Raw genomic sequence first — 6000 nt, 5'->3', positions numbered from 1 at the left:
ACAACTAACAAATTCAAAATATTCATTTTCCAAAATTGAAGCTTTGAATGGCCTTCAATGGTGGTATGTCAAGAAGAAAGGTAATCGCCTCATATCGCAACCCTTAGGGGGTGTTTGATGTAGCTGGTTAGAATCATACATGTATTAGTACTCATGAATTAGTTATGAAGAAATTTATGTATAATTTTATGTAAGGATTAGTTATGCAGAGTTTAGTTATACATGTATTACTTATTCATGTATTAGTTATTCCATTTTATATCATGCATAATTTTTATATATATCCTCATGATAACTTGATACATATATTAATTATACAAATTTCTAAATTACAAACCAAACACCATATTAATTTTAGACATAATCATAATCAACTACTTACTAGCCAACCTCTTGTGGTTTAATACACACCCAAAAAAAAACACACAAAAGATTTGGGGTGAAGTCAGTGCTTCCATTTCTTCTCAAAGAATCTTTTTTTTTGCGGCTAAACCCATCTATGGCCCCCTAAAGTTGACACCAACTTTCACTTAGACAGTTCAACTGAGCTTTGTTCATTTTAGACACCTTATGGCATGTCCACTGTGTCATTTTGGCACTTCTTTAACAATCAACAAAAGTTAAAAAATGTGTGTTATCCACTCGCAGATGACATGGCATGATGACAAATTAAGAGAAGACATGTGTCAATTTGGTTAAAAAAGTAAAAATTTAATTATAAGAAGAAGAAAGAAAAACCATTTAAACTTATATTTTAAAAATATTTCAATAAGAAAAGACTTCATTTTCTAGGAAGTCTTTTCAATGACACATATATAAAAAATTTCGCTAGAAATTGGAGTTCCGCCGGAAAAATTGAGGAGATTTAGATCCAATTTTTTTCAATGACGTCTCATATTTTCTTTTATAACTAATAATTCTAATTCTAAATAAATTATGTTTTGGCGGAAGAGAGGGAGAGAGAGAAAGATAGTAACAAAATGGTGGATCTTCATTTTTTCCGGTGAGGTAGTGATATTATTTTTGAGATCTGACTTTTTTTAAAAAAAAATAGCTTTTGTAAGTTATTTCAATTAGTTTATGATTCTTTTTTAATCCTTTTCAATGAGTAAATGATTCTTTTTGTTTTACTCAAAATCAGTACATGATACTGGTGGTGAAAGGTGAAGGAGAAAGAGGGAAGAAGATGAAGAGAAACAATATTATTTTTCACAAAAAAAATGCTTTCTAGCTTAAAATCAGTGCAACACACGCACTTTGTCAATTCAGTAAAAAGTGTCAAAATGACACAGCGGGACATGACATGATGTGTCTAAAATGAACAAAGCTTAGTTAAGGTGTCTAAGTGAAGTTGGTGCCATCTTTAGGGGGGCACCGATGGGTTCAACTTTTTTTGCATAATATATAAACATGATCCTTAACTTGACTCCAACGGACAACTATGACCTCCAACTTTGAGTGTGCACAAGTAGACACTTAAAACTTGTATAAAATTGAACAAGTAGACACATGTGTCCTACATAGCATAATACACGTGGGATGTCATGTAGGACACAAAATTACCATGTAGGACGAATGTGTCTATTTGTTCAATTTTATACAAGTTTAAGTGTCTACTTGTGCACACCCAAAGTTAAAGGTCATAGTTGTCAGCTGACGTCAAGTTATGAGTCATGTTTATGTATTATACCTTTTTTTTCTTTGCAAACATGAAAAATAATGGCATAATACATAAATATGTCATTTAATTTGATCTCATTTAACATTTATGCCCTCCAACTATGAGTGTGCACAAGTAAACATTTAAACTTGTATAAAGTTAAACAAGTAGATACATGAGTCCTATGTGGCATAATACATGTAGGACACCACGTAGGACATGAGTGTATATTTGTTCAATTTTATATAAGTTTAAGTGTTTATTTGTACACGTCCAAAGTTGGAGGGTATGAATGTGAAATAAATTCAAGTAAAGGCATATTTATGTAGAGAAAAGACATAAATTCCCCCATAAACTTGTTTCGAAAAGTCAGTTACACGCTTAAACTATTGTGATGACCTATTACACACCTAATCTTATTCAAAGTGATATTAATATCCCTTTAAAAGCTGATATGACACAGAAAGTGTCTTCACCTTCCTTAAATGTGTGAGAAGAAGAAAATTTATGTTGAATGACAAGTTTAAACACGTGGCACTATTTTATTGGTCATTATATAATTAAGTATTATAATTTCTAATATATTAATTGTGTCATTTTTTTTCTTTTTTTCTTTTTATTGGTGACCCCAATTTCTTTAAAGCTTTTATATTTTTAAATTATTATTTCTTTTAAGTTCTTCTTCACAAATTCTTTGTCACCATTGATGATTTCTTTAAATATCCATCACTCTATCTTAAGAAGGAACTCTAAAAAGAAGTAAAAATAGTGGGGAGGATGTTGAATTCCATCGGAAAGTTTATAACTTAAGCTATCTGGCACTATCAACCAGATACCTTGAAAAAATTATCAACATGCGCTGGACCCAGAAGATAGTGCCACGTAGGACGAAAAGGGGTAGAAAATTATTTATAAAATAAGTTCGGGGTGGGGGTGGAGGGGTATTTATGCATTTTTCCTGATTTTTATTCGAACTAGCCGGAGGATTCACCAGAGAAAATTATGAGAAAGATAATGGCTTTTATTGAAAATCCTATGACATTTATGGATAAAATTCATGATTATATTGCCTACATTTTTCAAACATCCATCGAAGAAAATAATTTTCTATCTTTGTCTTCTTTATTCTCGCCGGAGCACCACCTACAACCATCACAATGTTATTTTTGTCTCAAGCCATCAATAGCATATTTGATTTTACACATGAAGAATACTAATGAAATGCTTGATTTTCATCCATACTTATCAAGATTTCTAAAGAACTTTTACAGATCTGAAAGTTTTTATTTGTTTCACCGGCAACATTGATGTTGCCCACCGCCTATCGTCGACGCCAACATCACTAAACTTCATAATTGTCTTATTGTCTCATATTATATCTTCAAATTTCTTGTTTTCCCTTCAATTTATGAATAATGAAGAAGAAAGAAGAAATAGATTTTAAGAAGAAAGAAATGTAAGGTGAGAGGAGGAAGAAAGCCTAAATTTCTACTTTTTGCAAAAGTCTAAGAAAATATTAAGCAAAAATGATTTAAAAAAATTAAAATAATCTTATTTACGTGTCAAAACGCGTGTATAACACATTTTTCACACAAAACTGATATTATCTTCGGAAGGGGGTATTAATTTCACTTTAAACAAGGTTGAGTGTGTAATAGGTCGTCATGATACTTTAAGCGTGGAACTGACTTTTCGGAACAAGTTGATGGGGGAGTTTATGTCTTTTCCCTATTTATGTATTATAAATAATTAAAGATCTTTAAATATTAAATTTTTTGAATCACCAATTGTATATCATTATATTATATTCCCTCTATTTCATGTTACTTGACCTTCATATTAAGGACCCGTTTGGCCATAGATTTTTCAACTAAATTTGGGGAAGAATTTGGCAATACAATTTGTCATTATTTGACAAATAACCCAGTTCCCAAATACTAGAAAAAATTAGTATCTGGGTCAAATTTCATTATTTGAGAGCTTTTAAAAATTAAAGTTCTACATCAAACTCTTATCTTTTACGAAAATATCTTCTATATTAATTGTTTGCGTTGTATTACATAATTTTTTACGTAAACACCAAAACAGTGATGGAATATTGAGTGAATATGAAAGTGATGATATGGTTGTTGATGAAAATGACAAATAATCGGCTCAGATTAATAAAGTCATGTGTTTCGTCTACTTCACGATATATAAAATGATGCTTGTTGCACTCACTCCGAACTACCACATTGCTCCAGTGTCAAGAACATTACATGTAATTTGTTGCAACGAATATCCAATTGACTTGTTGCGGAGGTTATGAATCTTGTTATGTCAACGTTTCTATCTTGCTATGTAATACAAACCTATGGTTAGTTTTGACAGTTTTTAAAACTTATGGATATAAATTATATTTCTTAAAAAAGTGAAATATATTTTCCAAATATTATCACCAAACACATGGTGAAATTTCACCCAATTTTTCATCCAAATAATATTTGCCAAAAAATATTTGGGAATCTATGGTTAAACGCTAGCTAAAAATAGTTGTTTCAATTTATGAAGGTAAGAGAATCTTACTATAGTATATATTTTTTCTACACTAGTACTCCAAAGATATTTGTGAATATTAAATAACTACATAAAGTAAGATAATAATCAAATTTAAAATTCCAAAATATCATTAATAAGGTCAGTTTAGTAAAATAAACCTCTAATTAAAGTTTTTCTTAAAAGTATGTCAGGTCAACAAGGATCATAAGTGTCAAAATAATGAGTCAAAATACATTAATTCTGGATAAAGCTTGGGACATCCACCATTTTTATGTAGGAATGAAGGTGCTCTTAGCTCGACATCATTGGTTCTGTTTCCCTAGAACCCCTCGTTTTGGTTGGAAAGGGGCATCTAAGGAGAAGCGTAAATATTTACTTGTCATTTACACACAAATAAAGTAATAATCCTAATAACGTACTATATTTGAAGTAAGAATACATATCATTTAATCAGGTTAACAGATGAATATTATATCTAACATTTAATGATTTTATATAAACACTCGATAAGATCAATTTTTATCAAAGAAAAAACAATCAATTAACATAAGTACTCCGATCCCATGGACTAGCTATTAGAATGATGAACTAACATCAAAACTCTCCTTAGCCACAAAAGACCATGTTAACATATATATTTGTATTACAAAACAAAACCACAATTCAGTTGCAGATTTAAATTAATCGAGCTCAAAACAGATAAAAAACACTAGTAAGTAGGAGTGAACGCACATAGGCCAAGTTGATTATGCCTTTTCAGTCACCAAAACAATTAATAGATCCAAATAGGTAATTCAAACGTTATAATTGCATACGTTTTGTTATTAAATTGTGTTTTTGTTGAAGTAATTCTTAGCATCTTTAATACTATAAAGGGCCGTTTTATAGAGTATATAAATAAAAATAATGTATGCAATAGATCTATATTTTAGTAATATCTTGTTTGGTACACCTTTTATATTATGTATTAGTAATGCAGGAAGATATAATGCATGCATTACCTCAAAACTCTTATACATCTTTTTTATAGTAATTGTGGAGAATATTTTGTAAATAAATATTTTTATACAATGCATGCTATTTTTGTTACACCAAATCAAACAATAAATAAGAAATAATCTATGTATAATTAATGCAAACATTATTAATATTCCCTCAGTTTCTATTTATATGTCATCATTCTAGATTTCATGTCCCTTAAGAAATCAGGTAAGTTTAATATTGTACTCTTATTTAATGTTCTCTTAAAGTCAAGTTTTAAATAAATGAACATAAATTAATTTATTTTGATTAATAAAATTGAACAATAAACATGAATTAGAGCCGTTTGGATTGACTTAAAAACAATAACTTTTAAGTCAAAAGTAAAAAGTCAAACTTAGATGACTTTTAAGTCAAAAAATAAAAAAATAAAACTTAAATGACTTTTAAGTCAAAAAATAAAAAGGAGGAGGAGACCTATTTTTGGTTTTAAATTTACTTTAACTCATTTTAAACTTATTTTAAGTTATTTTTAACTTTGCAAACACTTCCTAATTTTGTTTTCAGTTATTTTTGACTTATTTTAAGTTATTTTTACATCCATAAAATACTTTCAGAAGTCAAAACCTGACTTAAAAGTAGGTTTGACCAATGTTTAAATCAATCCAAACACCCTCTTAATCATTTAAGTTTTCTATGTTGGTGACAATGACATTTTAAAGAATAATAACTCTCAATGATAAAATAGGAAGAATAATGTTATTTATGTATTGATTTTGTGAAATAACAAATATTAATGACCATCTATTTTAAGTAAAACC

Source organism: Solanum verrucosum, unplaced genomic scaffold (assembly GCF_900185275.1).
Source record: "Solanum verrucosum unplaced genomic scaffold, falcon-dt-bn FXZP01000280.1, whole genome shotgun sequence".
NCBI lineage: Eukaryota > Viridiplantae > Streptophyta > Magnoliopsida > Solanales > Solanaceae > Solanum > Solanum verrucosum.
Note: the sequence above shows the minus strand (reverse complement) of the source record.